Source organism: Petromyzon marinus, chromosome 49, assembly GCF_048934315.1.
Source record: "Petromyzon marinus isolate PM22_M1 ecotype Great Lakes invasive population chromosome 49, UKy_Petmar_22M1.pri1.0, whole genome shotgun sequence".
NCBI lineage: Eukaryota > Metazoa > Chordata > Hyperoartia > Petromyzontiformes > Petromyzontidae > Petromyzon > Petromyzon marinus.
This window is the reverse complement of record NC_133715.1, coordinates 8,899,490-8,913,409: the sequence shown is the minus strand read 5'-3', so window position 1 is coordinate 8,913,409 and position 13,920 is coordinate 8,899,490. Positions and strand designations below refer to the sequence as shown.

The 13,920-nt window shown below is 46.7% G+C and overlaps 1 protein-coding gene across 5 annotated transcripts in view; it reads right to left on the bottom strand.

Annotated features, from left to right (window-relative positions):
* Positions 1-4,141, bottom strand: part of LOC116953045 (dystrophin) — a 662,108-nt gene extending 657,967 nt beyond the window's left edge. For 3 of the 5 annotated variants that reach the window (XM_032972886.2, XM_032972890.2, XM_032972889.2), the window contains exon 1: positions 3,973-4,140. The gene's annotated coding sequence lies outside the window, so the exon portion shown is untranslated. Of the gene's footprint in view, positions 1-3,972 lie in introns of all 5 variants that reach the window. The other 2 variants (XM_032972888.2, XM_032972885.2) reach the window with 1 other exon arrangement.
* Positions 4,142-13,920: the final 9,779 nt, after the last annotated feature.

The following is a 13,920-nucleotide window of genomic DNA, read 5'->3' as shown; positions in this document are numbered from 1 at the left end:
CATCCACGAGCGCTGAAAAATGCTCTCATTTGCATATCATTCAAATAAATTTCAGTCCCTAACTCAGTGGGGACTGACCATGTGTCACCATGCATCACCATGAATCACCAACTGGTGAGCGCATTCAGATGGAGTATCCAAGGGAGATATCACTTGGGACTGATCTGATGTTAGCCGTGATGAGAAACAGTACTCACAGGGATCATAGCTAACCACTGCCCCACAGCTCCTCTCCATAATTTAAGAATAACTGCAAAGTTTACGTCGAATATGGACACAGCAGGTTATATCTGTTTATTTGTAGCACAGCTATTTCACAGAATGTCAATTCAACATGTTTTGTTACAACCACCTATAAAGATGTCCTGTATCGTCAACATGCAATGGACGAATGTGCCATGCTAAGCAAAAATACTTTTTTTTTCATTTCAAAACAATATATTTCAGCTGAGGGATGAGCTACAAAGAAATGGGTATGACAAATTAAGGAGCAGCCTCTGAGTTGCCTAGAGAATGGGCTCGCTGTATCCCTAAACCAAACATCCGATAACATTCCACCATAACTCCAAGCGTAACTCTTTTTCCCCCCGCAGGCTATTTATGATAGTAATTTCAATACGCAGCAGCTGTACTTCTAAAGTACATTCTGAAACAAATGACTCAGCAATAGAACGTCAAGAAAAGACAACATATTAAGAACCATTACTTTTACTTCCTTTGCCATATTTTGCGGCTCTGTGACAATTTGTGAAACGTGCCAATTTCCAAAGGGGCCCAGAAAATTTTTGATGCCAAGCAAGGCCGTAGCCATGGAGTCAACATTGGGGGGGGGACCAAATCTTCCAGGGGGTCTGGGGGTCCCCCCAGAAAAAAAATCTAAATTTGAAAACTAATTTCCTGCCTTACAAATTCACTAACACATGGGATGGACTTTTTATTTATTTTTTACAATAATGTCTAATAGTGTTATTGTATTACATTGCTCTGTTTTTTCTTTTTTTTTACCATTTCTTGTTTCATTGTATGTAATGGCAGAGATTAGGGATTCATAAAGTACAACCATAACCACAATCATATGAACAGAAATCTATGCATTGTTATATGAAGACAAGTCCAGATATTGTGGCCAAGGTTTAGCAAATTGTTGTTTTTATTTACATAGCATAGAAATTATTATTTTAAAAAAAATTGTATCACAATATATTGGGAGGGACATTTTGAGCATATTTGAACATTGGGGGGGGATGTGTCCCCCCCAAAATATATTATAATTACGGCCTTGATGCCAAGTAACAGCAGTGGTCTTCTCGCCCCGAAATAGCACGTGTGTGTGTGCGCGCGCACGCGCGCATGCCCGTGTTTGTGTGTGTCTGGGCATACGTGATGAAAGCGGCTAAGGGTTTGTCCCATTTGATTCATGAGTTTCGGTTTGTCGGACAGAGCAGTCTCTGTTGGAAAGTCTTTCACTGAAACTCACACACTTCCTGTTTACAAGTCTCGATTGCACTCGCCATACCTAAGCTTTGCTGGAAATGACAAAAAAATTACCGCTCTAACCTTAAATGACGTATGCACACCGCCATATAGACACTTTTCTTAGCAGTATGAATTATAAGCTGGGCAGGACACATCATAACCAATGGTAAAGATTAATAATGGAGTGGCAGCCAAATAATTGTTTGCGTTTTGTATGTATGTTGAACTTCTTTCGCACCGTACGTAGCCAACCGTGCTAATCGGAGGTGCGTCTTGCGAGAAAAACGTCCATCGATGATATGGAGCGAAGACGTCGTCAGTTCTTCCGTAGGCGCGAGGTGCTGGGTCATCAAATCGCAGGATCGTGAGAGACAGCGATGGCTTGGAGAGGCTGACTTTCATCCAGCAGTGGACTGAGCATTGCTGCTGCTGATGCTGATTAATGATAATACGTGCCTGAAAAGTTACGTCTTCACTGTCAATTGGGGTTCCAAAATAAGCAAAAATTTACATTTTGCAAAAAAATGTGGAATTTGCAATGACAAGCAGTGACTGTTTTTTTTACAATGCATTGTGAGCAGGCAAGCGGCAATTGCAGCCTTCATGTATGCAGCAATTCGTCGGGAGTGCCTTCCAACATCACTGCCGATGCACCGCTTGGAACAACTTTTAAAAACACTTGAAGGCAGGCTGGGGAAAGTGAGATTTTTTGGAGAAAGCGTAACAACAAGCGAATACTATCTCGTTCCGGAAGTTGGGAAACGAGTAAGCAAACGGATGGGTTAAAGTCCCTGTCGGCAACTCCAAAAGTAGTTTGAACCCAAACCTTGTTTGTTGTTTTAATATCCAAATACACAGACACAAAAGACGTAAACACTAACTTTGCACAAGTGCCCACGCACTTTGCAAATGCAACCAAGTGTAATAAATAAATAAAACGTTGGCTCTGTAGCCTCAGAATCACTGCCCCCACCACCCCGAGCCCAAAACTCTCAGGTTTGATTAAACTTTTGAGTCGCCCCGTAATGTGTTGGCGAGACTTCACCGTGTGACATTTACCGAACTCCTTCGCCTGCGATGTAAAGTTTACGTTAAAGAGCCGATTGCAAGACACAGCGCGAATCTCTGGAGCTCGTCTCGAGTGTGGCCAGAAATGCCGTGAGCAAGTCATTGCAGGGCTGCGCATTTAACTCTTGCACCATCCGTTGGAAGTTGTTGGCCATCATATGGTAAATTCACAAACTTCGAACGTAACTTTAGAAACCGCCACTGTAACATTGCAAAGGCAATCCAGCCGACTCGTCCCCCGAAACCTGGTCCGCATTGCATTCAGCATTTGACATTCAAGCGCACAATTAGACATTGTTAAAATATCACAACGGCCCTCGTCATCGTCAGCCGTGCTCAATCCACTGCTGGGTGAAGGCCTCCCCCCCAAGCCGCCGCACCATCTCGAGAAACAGATCCTGCGATATAATAAACCACCCAACTGATTGTATCGCTCCATCTCCTCGGTGGATTCTGGGTTCCTTGGCTGACAGCTGTCAATATTCTTGACTATCGGAGAAGAACAACAACCCCTTCTAGCCGTTACGTGCTCCCTCCCCAAGACCACTTACTTTTCTTTACACAGTTTTAAGATGTCTTTACTCTGCGTGCGTTCTCCTAATCCTGGTCACCATACGCCTCTTGGTCGCACTGTAACGTGCAAACAACAGCTCCGCTTTATTTAACCAGGTGAGACTTTGTTGTACTCGGAGGGCAAAAAGGCATCATTAGCCACGGTGAAATCCACTGCTGGATGTACACAAGCCCAGTGACATCGTTCGCTCCATCTCCCTCTCGGTGGGGGGAGACGTCTTCTAAACGACCTAGTGTCACTAACGTCCACGACACAGAGGGCTAGGTGGCAGCAACAACCACTTAGACCCGGCTAGACACCCGTTAAAAAAGAGGCTTTGTAGCTCGCCCGATTCCTCCTGTGCAAATAAATATTCAACAATTTTTGTTTTTCTCTCCGCCTGATGAAGACCGCTTGCGTCGCGATCGAAACGTCGCGGGGGTTTTTTTTTGCTTTTATTACTTTCAATTTATTATTATTTTTATTTACAATTTTATTTCATTATTTCATTTTCTATCCCCGTGACTTTACCGGAATAAATATTCACATTCTCAGATCGACGTCGTCGCGCGCACGACGACGACAACAACTTGCCACTGGCGGTCGACAGCGACCCGTGCTCAACTTCCACGCCACCCACCACCCCTACAAAGTTGTTCCTCCGCAGATAAACGCCAAGCCGCCGTGAGACTTCTTGAACAACCGCAAGCGACGGCAAACGAGAGAAAGCGAAGTGCGCGAAAGTGAACGCGGGGTGTAAGGATTGGTGGGCGAGACGATGGCATACGAGGATGGAGGGGCGACAGGAGAGGCGGGAAGGAGATGATGAGACGCCGGGATGGAGGATGAGATGCAGACACAAACACTCTTCTTACTTGTGCGCTTTTTGTTTTCTTTTTTCGGCCGCGGAAGACGGACCTGACGGACGGATAGAGTCAAAAGTTTGAGAGTGGAGGTGCAAGTGGAAGTAAAGTTGGTGGTGGTGGTCACAGCGGCAGCAGCAGCAGCGGCAACTTTGTTAGCGCCAGGAGCAGCACGGGAGTCATCAGGAGGGGGGTTGATGATGATGGTGGTGGTGGTGATGATGTTGATGAGGAGGAGGTGGGATTCCAGCGAACGTCATCACAAAGAAAGCACACGCCCTCGTCCCTCCATTGCCTGCTATTGGTTGTTGGTATGCGGTCCGCACCCAGCCCATAATCATCGCGAGTGTTGCCAGCACCGTGGGTTAAAATCCTCCAGTTCGACGAGAACAATTGATGCATTCACGGGTCAGTCGACGGCTGGATGAAGGCCTCTCTCCAAGGCGATCCTGCGATGCAGTAAACTCCTGCGCCCAGCACCTTGCACACGAATTCAGAGGTTTCGCGTCGCTCCGTCTCCCCGGCGGATGAAAAAAAAACCCTCGCTCGGACGCGATCCTGCCCTGTCTCGTCTTCCCGCTCGGGTTATTATTCTTGACCATCATCATCATCAGCGTCCCTTCCAGTGACGTGGCCTGCCCAAGGTCAATTTACTTTGTCGTAACAATATTTACGTGTGTGTTGAACTTCTTTCGCACCGTACGTAACCAGCCGTGCCATTGCAATGGTAATTTGAGTTGCCGCTTCATGAATCCGCGTGTCTTTTCTAATCCACGTGTTCATCTCGCTTCCTCGGTGGAATTAAATGAGCAATTCATTGCGAGACATCCGATTGAGGATCTCATGATTGTAAAGGAATGGTGGTATAACCCAATACACACAAAAACACACATGCAGTGTCTCTTTGCCTCGCACATTACGTATACACCTAGGCTGCCAAATAACGAGCTTAACGCCTGTGTTATAGAAAGTAATACGGTTAATTTAATTTGCGTTATTGTAGTACTCGAAGTGACAGCACTGCTTCTGTCGGACCTCAAGGAACGTCCGTGTTTAGATGGTGATCCTTGGTCTCAATACGATCTTTGAGATGTTTAATATATTGTTTGTTGCATATTTATGTGTGTATGTGTGGGATGGAACTGGGGTGCGTTGGGAAAATCCACGCATAGGATAGCTCTGTCAACGACATACCTGTCAACCCGTTATCAGTGCCTACCATATTACAGACCAATTCAGATCTTCGGGGTCGTCCATAAATGACGTCACGCGATTTTGGACGATTTTTGACCCCCCCCCCTCTTCACACGGCGTCACAAAAAGTCAGACCCCCCCCCTTCAAATATGACGTCACAAAGCTCTGCCCCCCCAAAAAATATATATATAAAACATGCTTCAAATCCCTTTAAACTATTGTCATTGCAGTGCGTATTTAATGTGGCGCTGCACTCTGATGTTGTAGGAGAAAACATTTATTAACAAGTCTATTTAATTAAGTAGAACGTGTTGTCTATATTTATTTAAAGTTGCACATTATGATGTGACGTCACATTTCTCACCCCCCCCCCCCCCGTCATACATCGTCACAAATGTCTGATCCCCCCCTCCTAGGTGCGTGACGTCATTTATGGACGGCCCCAGCAATGCAACGAGCACGCGACTTGCTGAACCCGAGCTGCCCCATGACATCGGTCTGACCACACCTTACTGGACATCTGTGAAAACGAGCTTCATAAGCTCATCGGATTTCTCCGGAATAAAGATTCCTCTTCTGATCGCCACAAACGAGTGTTCTTAAATTGTCCCGTCTTTACCCGAGTATAAGACGCCCCGGAAAGTGAGATTCATCCCACACTTATGTCTTTGTCTAATGTTATACAAAGACAAAGATCCCCCGTATTGCCTTTAGTAGCATGTAGGGGCAAGTGCTGTTCGCGAACACCTCTGAAAGCCAGAACGGCACACGAGGCGGTGGGTGGCCAGCACCACGCCCGGCCGCTTTTGTCTCCCCAGTGGCGATGTTCACACACTGCACCGGGTACTCATTTGAGGCTGAGCCAACCTAGGGGAGGCCCAGGACCGGTTCAGATAATCGTCACACAGGGTATTGGCCGTGAGTGGCAATCGAACTCTGGTCGCTGGGTTCGTAGCGCAGCGGTTATACAAATATAATCTCACCCCAAATCCCAACTCCCCCCGCATTAACGAAACACGTTGGGGGTGCGTCTAATAATTACCCTACGATTTGAGTTCATAAGACGAGCTTATTAAATACAGCATTCGTGTTCCACCAACCCCGCGCGTTGGGTTATCCCCCTCGCCGATAGCCCGCACGCCTAAAGCCTACCCAGCGCGAATAGCGAACTCTCAACAAGATCAAGTTCGCGTGTCAAGCTAAAAAAAAACCGAACAAAAAAATCCTCGACGAAATGATCGCGGCACGTGGATGGGGGTGCAGGGAGCGGGGGCTATTGCGGCGTGACAGAGACTTGAGGATGACACCCCTCCGAGCTGACAAACGCCGCCGGGCACATCACGATGGAGAGGGGAGTTCGACTCCCGGATGAGAGTTGAGTGCGCGCGCGCCTCTCGGCTGGCGATTGTTTCTCCTTCACGTCCCGTGCAAAGATGCGCGGAGCTTTACACATCCCACCCAGCAGGGAATGGGACACGTCCCATCCCCTACTTGACTGACTCAGGACCACTGGTCATTGCTAAAGCACTGCTTCCGTTTTAACTGCTTCGATGTCAGAAGCGTTCACGCTGAGATCATTCCTGCCACGCGTTGAACGGGTAAGTCAGTAATGTTCGTTCTATGGAGAGAAAAACAAAAGTTTCCGCCATAGGAATGTGGAGTTTCCCCGACTTGACTGACTCAGGACCACTGGTCATGGCTTAAGCACTGCTTCCGTTTTAACTCTTCTTATTCGCTGTGATGTGGGGAACGAACATCGTTGATCCCATTGTCAGCATTGTGCTCTGAGAATGTTTTTACCCGGACAATGTAATATTAAGAATATCAGGGGTTGCGGATATGAGGAGTTTTCTCGGATACTACTGAGCTCCGGCGGATAATAGGAGGCACAGGTGATAGTCATGTCGAGTACTAGTGCAGTGCTAGAAACAGCACAGTACTATATTGTGTTTATACTACCCAGTGGTATATATTCTGTATAAGCTTCATGGTGAATCGGGTTTATGATAAAGATACATATACCGTATAATGAATTGCAAACCCATTATTTTATTATATACAGTGAGGGGAAAAAGTATTTGATCCCCTGCTGATTTTGTACGTTTGCCCACAGACAAAAGCAATGATCAGTCTATAATTTTAATGGTAGGTTAATTTGAACAGTGAGAGACAGAATAACAACAAAAAAATCCAGAAAAACGCATGTCAAAAATGTTATAAATTGATTTGCATTTTAATGAGGGAAATAAGTATTTGACCCCCTCTCAATCAGATTTCTAGCTCCCAGGTGTATTTTATACAGGTAACGAGCTGAGATTAGGAGCACACTCTTAAAGGGAGTGCTCCTAATCTCAGCTTGTTACCTGTATAAAAGGCACCTATCCACAGAAGCAATCAATCAATCAGATTCCAAACTCTCCACCATAGCCAAGACCAAAGAGCTATCCAAGGATGTCAGGGACAACATTGTAGACCTACACAAGGCTGGAATGGGCTACAAGACCATTGCCAAGCAGCTTGGTGAGAAGGTGACAACAGTTGGTGCGATTATTCGCAAATGGAAGAAACACAAAAGAATTGTCAATCTCCCTCGGCCTGGGGCTCCATGCAAGATCTCACCTCGTGGAGTTGCAATGATCATGAGAACGGTGAGGAATCAGCCCAGAACTACACGGGAGGATGTTGTCAATGATCTCAAGGCAGCTGGGACCATAGTCACCAAGAAAACAATTGGTACCACACTACGCCGTGAAGGACTGATATCCTGCAGCACCCGAAAGGTCCCCCTGCTCAAGAAAGCACATATACATGCCCGTCTGAAGTTTGCCAATGAACATCTGATTGATTCAGAGGACAACTGGGTGAAAGTGTTGTGGTCAGATGAGACCAAAATGGAGCTCTTTGGCATCAACTCAACTCGCCGTGTTTGGAGGAGGAGGAATGCTGCCTATGACCCCAAGAACACCATCCCCACCGTCAAACATGGAGGTGGAAACATTATGCTTTGGGGGTGTTTTTCTGCTAAAGGGACAGAACAACTTCACTGCATCAAAGGGACGATGGACAGGACCATGCTACGTCAAATCTTGGGTGAGAACCTCCTTCCCTCAGCTAGGGCATTGAAAATGGGTCGTGGATGGGTATTCCAGCATGACAATGACCCAAAACACACGGCCAAGGCAACAAAGGAGTGGCTCAAGAAGAAGCACATTAAGGTCCTGGAGTGGCCTAGCCAGTCTCCAGACCTTAATCCCATAGAAAATCTGTGGAGGGAGCTGAAGGTTCGAGTTGCCAAACGTCAGCCTCGAAACCTTAATGACTTGGAGAAGATCTGCAAAGAGGAGTGGGACAAAATCCCTCCTGAGATGTGTGCAAACCTGGTGGCCAACTACAAGAAACGTCTGACCTCTGTGATTGCCAACAAGGGTTTTGCCAGCAAGTACTAAGTCATGTTTTGCAGAGGGGTCAAATACTTATTTCCCTCATTAAAATGCACATCAATTTATAACACTTTTTGACATGCGTTTTCTGCATTTTTTTGTTGTTATTCTGTCTTTCACTGTTCAAACAAACCTACCATTAAAATTATAGACGGATCATTTCTTTGTCAGTGGGCAAACGTACAAATCAGCAGGGGATCAAATACTTTTTTCCCTCACTGTACATCAATTTAGCATGCAGTGATGTAGAAAGGTTGTACTGTTTGTCAAACAACCTCCAATGACCTGACACTCAACAGTGGGTAAGACATTGGCTGATGGTGATGAACGAGACAGTGGTTGATGATGTGGTTAATGATGATGGATGTTGATGAGCAGAAATTTTTGTTCTCTTCTGCAAGTGGATTAATTCCTCTTAATTGGAAACCCAGTTTGCAGGTTTAGGGCCTTTCGATTTTGGAGGGAAAAAAAGAGAGAGAATTACGGCGTGTGTTAAGTGACCTTGAACTTATCACGGGGCAGACACGTCGCAATATTGCAGCGGCACATCACTGATGTTATTGCTCAGCTATTGCTTCGCAACACGGATCTGCAGGGCATCTCCAGCAAAGCACGCTTACGCCACCTATTGGTGGCGAATTACAAACGAAGCCTCGAAGAAGACAAGTTGTACGCCTGCTTATTTTTTTTATCTTATTTTCTCCACTTAATAACGCTCGTTGTGTAATGTATAGTTTTGCTCGAGCAAGTTAGAACCAATTCATAAAATAACGGCCCTTTCTTTGCATCTCTATAACCGTGCAATTTCCTACACATTGGCTCAGACTGCTGATGACACACTAAAAGTCTCCAGTAAGTTTGTATTGAACCAATGCTGCTGATAAGATGAAGTTCCAGAAAGTCGTATGATCCATGAGATATGTGAACAACAAAAAACTTTATAAATATATTTTTTATGCGGAGAGGCAAACATATAGATGGGAATGAAGCGTTTGAATGTCTATTTGGCGACGTTCTCCACGGCCACGCTGAATTATCATTATGCACCCTGCTTAAAATAACAGCCGTCAGCTACGAAGATTGAGTGATTATTGTGCTCCCGTCAAACGTCCACTCTCGTTGCCCACAATCACCTCCCACTAATTTCAATATCCCACCTCGGGAGACAAGGGCCTAATAGCGTTTCAAGTTTTCGTCTGTGCTGCGTCATCATTGCTTAATGGGGGAACGGGTGGACAGGGGAGAAAGGCAATTTTTTTTGCGATGAGTAATGCATCTTCAGGATGAAAATTGCATTTGGCCAAAGTGCCAGTGTCCCGTCGATCATATATTTTGCGCTTTCTAAACGCTGTCTGAACAATATAATAACTCTCGTAAATTCGTCCATTACTGCCGCGCTAAATGACAAACAACTTAATCGGAGACGTTTTGGACAACGGACCTTCGTCACAGCAGATCTCTACCACAATTAAGGGAATATCTCTGCTATGAAGAAAGGCCATTACCAAAAAAGTCGCCTGTTATATACTTTGCCTTTTAGGGGAAAGTATGATTGACAACTGTGTTGTTTTTTTTAATTTCTCCTTGTGCATCACTGCCTACTTGCATATCCGTTACGAGACCATACAGAGCGTTATCACTTTGAGCTACTTAAATTGACAATACAACGCATGACAACTTGTGTTAATCGATGTACACACAATGCATCTGTTTATAGTGTAAACAATGACTGAACCACACAAAACCACTGCTACAATGACACGTTTTAAACTAGCACAGCTGGCTGTATGTGAAGTATTCTATTGATAAAGTACAGTACTATTAGGCATATTTATTAATAATGTATCTTGTTACACAAACTGCACAAGCTGCTATGTCCTCCTACAATTAGCTACATTTTATGGGCCACGTTTTTAGTCTTTTCCACGAAACTACCCCAATTGGGCATCATGAAAACGGGACGAAATATCCTTTCGGATCTCTCACAGAGCAGGACAATCACCTCGTGTTAGACAACAGCCCACTGAAGTTGATATCACAGAGCTCCCTGATGAGATACCTTACATTAAATTTCCCCCTGGGGCAAAACATAATTTCGGATCTCATACAGAGCAGTACAATCACCTCGTGTTAGACAACAGCCTATGGAAGGGGATATTACGGATATCCCATTAGTGGGGATATCACAGATATCACAGATATCCCCTCTGATGAGATACCGTATATTGAATTGCCCTCTCGGTCGACACAGCAGAGGGCAGCACTTCCTCACCCACTCTGCATATGAGAGTCATTGTCAGTTTGCGAGGCGGTTAAGCAGATACTCAATGACCGGAGCTGGATTTTCGCCAAAGCGTGGAAACAAATGTGCACTCTCAAATATGATCTGTTTACTGTGTAGTCATTGTAACCTGGCCGAGACAATGCACTACAACCCCCACATCAATAATAATCGATTCGCTTGAAGTAGTGATAGAATCTATGTTCCCAGAATATAATAAAAGTATTATTAGTCAGGTTCGCACAACAACACTTTCCATACCTGTCGGCTCTTTATAAGTGCCTACCTCATTACAGACCAATTCAGACCTTATTGGTCACTCCGTGCCCTTATAAATCGCAAGGTTCACCCGAAAAAATCCCACCACAAGGGAGAAACACCAAAGACAAAACAAAGTTTGGCCGTGTAGTGAGTTCAACTGAGTCGCAGACGTATTCTTTGGAGGCAACACATTTATTAACACCAAAACACGGGGTAGGGGGCCGTCCATAAATGACGTCACGCACCTAGGAGGGGGGGGGGTCAGACATTTAGGACGATGTGTGACGATGGGGGGGAGGGGGGTTAGAAATGTGACGTCACATCAAAATGCGCAACTTTAAATATAGACAACACGTTCTACTTAATTAAATAGACTTTTTAATAAATGTTTTCTCCCTTCAACATCAGAGTGCAGCGCCACATTAAATACGCACTACAATGACAATAGTTTATTTATATTTTAGAGGGGGGGGGGCAGAGCTTTGGGACGTCATATTTGAGGGGGGTCTGACTTTTTGTGATGCTGTGTGACGAAGGAGGGGGGGGGTCAAAAATCGTCCAAAATCGCGTGACGTAATTTATGGATGACCCCTAAATGCCCCTTAACAGAATAACAACCTATGGTGGTGACCACCAGGCTAACTTTTGGGGGGGGGGGGCTAACTCCACTAATTGCAACGTAACTAGCTACAACGGACCAGACCACAGCTTGGGTCCAGGTCCACGTGTTGGAGACTCTTGGAGGACGTGGAACGTAGATTCTTCAGGATGAACAACAGCGCCGCTCCCTCTGGGGGACCCGGCTTATATCCTCTGCTGCGTGGCCGGCCCCGCCCTTGGCCACGCCTACCTTCCAGAATCCTCGAGCAGGATCTCGACCCTGACACGTGACCACCCCTAGCCACCACTTGGGGCCCCCTGTGTAGACTTAACCGGTCACGTGTCCTATGGGGTCAACCGGAGTGCCACGGCCCTTAGTAACCCCATCTCCATGGCCGGCACTCTCACACCGTATCCTGTAGGGGCCGGCACTGCACGCAGAGCGTGGTGCCATCCAGGGCTATCGATCAACGCTCACCGAGCCCCTCTAGGGCAGGAATACCACAGTGACATCTCGCGATGTCACTAGACCTGTATTGAAACGGCTGTATGCCATATGGACCTGAAAACTACATTTCCTTGTGCAAGAATACCGGTTAACTGTATGGGTTGAGAGGCATGACTTAAGGAAAATTACGGTTGTTTCAATTACACTTGTCGCAACGTTTTATTTCGAATACTTGAGAAAATCAACCAGGTGTTGGGATGTCGGTTTAATAATCTTCAAGATTTTTTTATTCACGTTAAGGGGCCGTCCATAAATGACTTCACGCGATTTTGGACGATTTTTGCCCCCCCCTCCTCGTCACACTGCGTTACAAAAAGTCAGACCCCCCCTCAAATATGACGTCACAAAGCTCTGCCACCCCCCCCCCCTAAAAAAAAAACACATTCCTGCGGAGGGAGCTGGTAGGAACGTTGGGTTGCTCGGTCAATGGCCAGGGTCAACGGCGGCACCACCACGTGGTGTATTCAGCACAATATGCCCGACTGTGAGGGCGGGCACAAGCCGGCGTGAGTAGGTTAAACGTTGAGTTTTATAAGGGCACCACGGGGTGACCAGCCCCTCCCCACCCACCCCTCCCACCCCCCACCCAGCCCCACCCTCCCCACCAAGCCCCTCCCCACCAAGCCCCTCCCCAACCTCCCCACCCAGCCCCTCCCCACCCTCCCCTCCCCACCCAGTCCCTCCCTCCCCACCCTCCCCTCTCCACCCAGCCCCACCCCTCCATTTTTGGATGCACAACGGACGGACGGACACAATAATCCCCTGTGGGCTGGTGTAACCAGGAGGTTCCTACCAGTATAAAACATGCTTCAAATCGCTTTAAACTATTGTCATTGTAGTGCGTATTTAATGTGGCGCTGCACTCTGATGTTGTACGAGAAAACATTTATTAAAAAGTCTATTTCATTAATTAGAACGTGTTGTCTATATTTATTTAAAGTTGCGCATTTTGATGTGACGTCACATTTCTCAACCCCCCCCCCCCCCCCTATTCACACATCGCCACAAATGTCTGATACACCCCCCCAGGTGCTTGACGTCATTTATGGACGGCCCCTTATTTACAATTCCTAGTACAGTAATGTGAAATGCCCTATAAATGATAAACCAAGCATTGTGGCACACACCGCAGAGAACCACGGGACCCACGGAGATGGAGCTATTATTGAAGAGATGGAGCGGTGAGTGTGGAGATGGAGCGGTGAGTGAGGAGATGGAGCGGTGAGTGAGGAGATGGAGCGGTGAGTGCGGAGATGGAGTGGTGAGTGTGGAGATGGAGTGGTGAGTGAGGAGATGGAGCGGTGAGTGTGGAGATGGAGCGGTGAGTGTGGAGATGGAGCGGTGAGTGCGGAGATGGAGCGGTGAGTGTGGGGATGGAGCGGTGAGTGTGGGGATGGAGCGGTGAGTGCGGAGATGGAGCGGTGAGTGTGGGGATGGAGCGGTGAGTGTGGAGATGGAGCGGTGAGTGCGGAGATGGAGCGGTGAGTGAGGAGATGGAGCGGTGAGTGTGGAGATGGAGCGGTGAGTGTGGAGATGGAGCGGTGAGTGTGGAGATGGAGCGGTGAGTGTGGAGATGGAGCGGTGAGTGAAGAGATGGAGCGGTGAGTGTGGAGATGGAGCGGTGAGTGAGGAGATGGAGTGGTGAGTGAGGAGATGGAGCGGTGAGTGAGGAGAT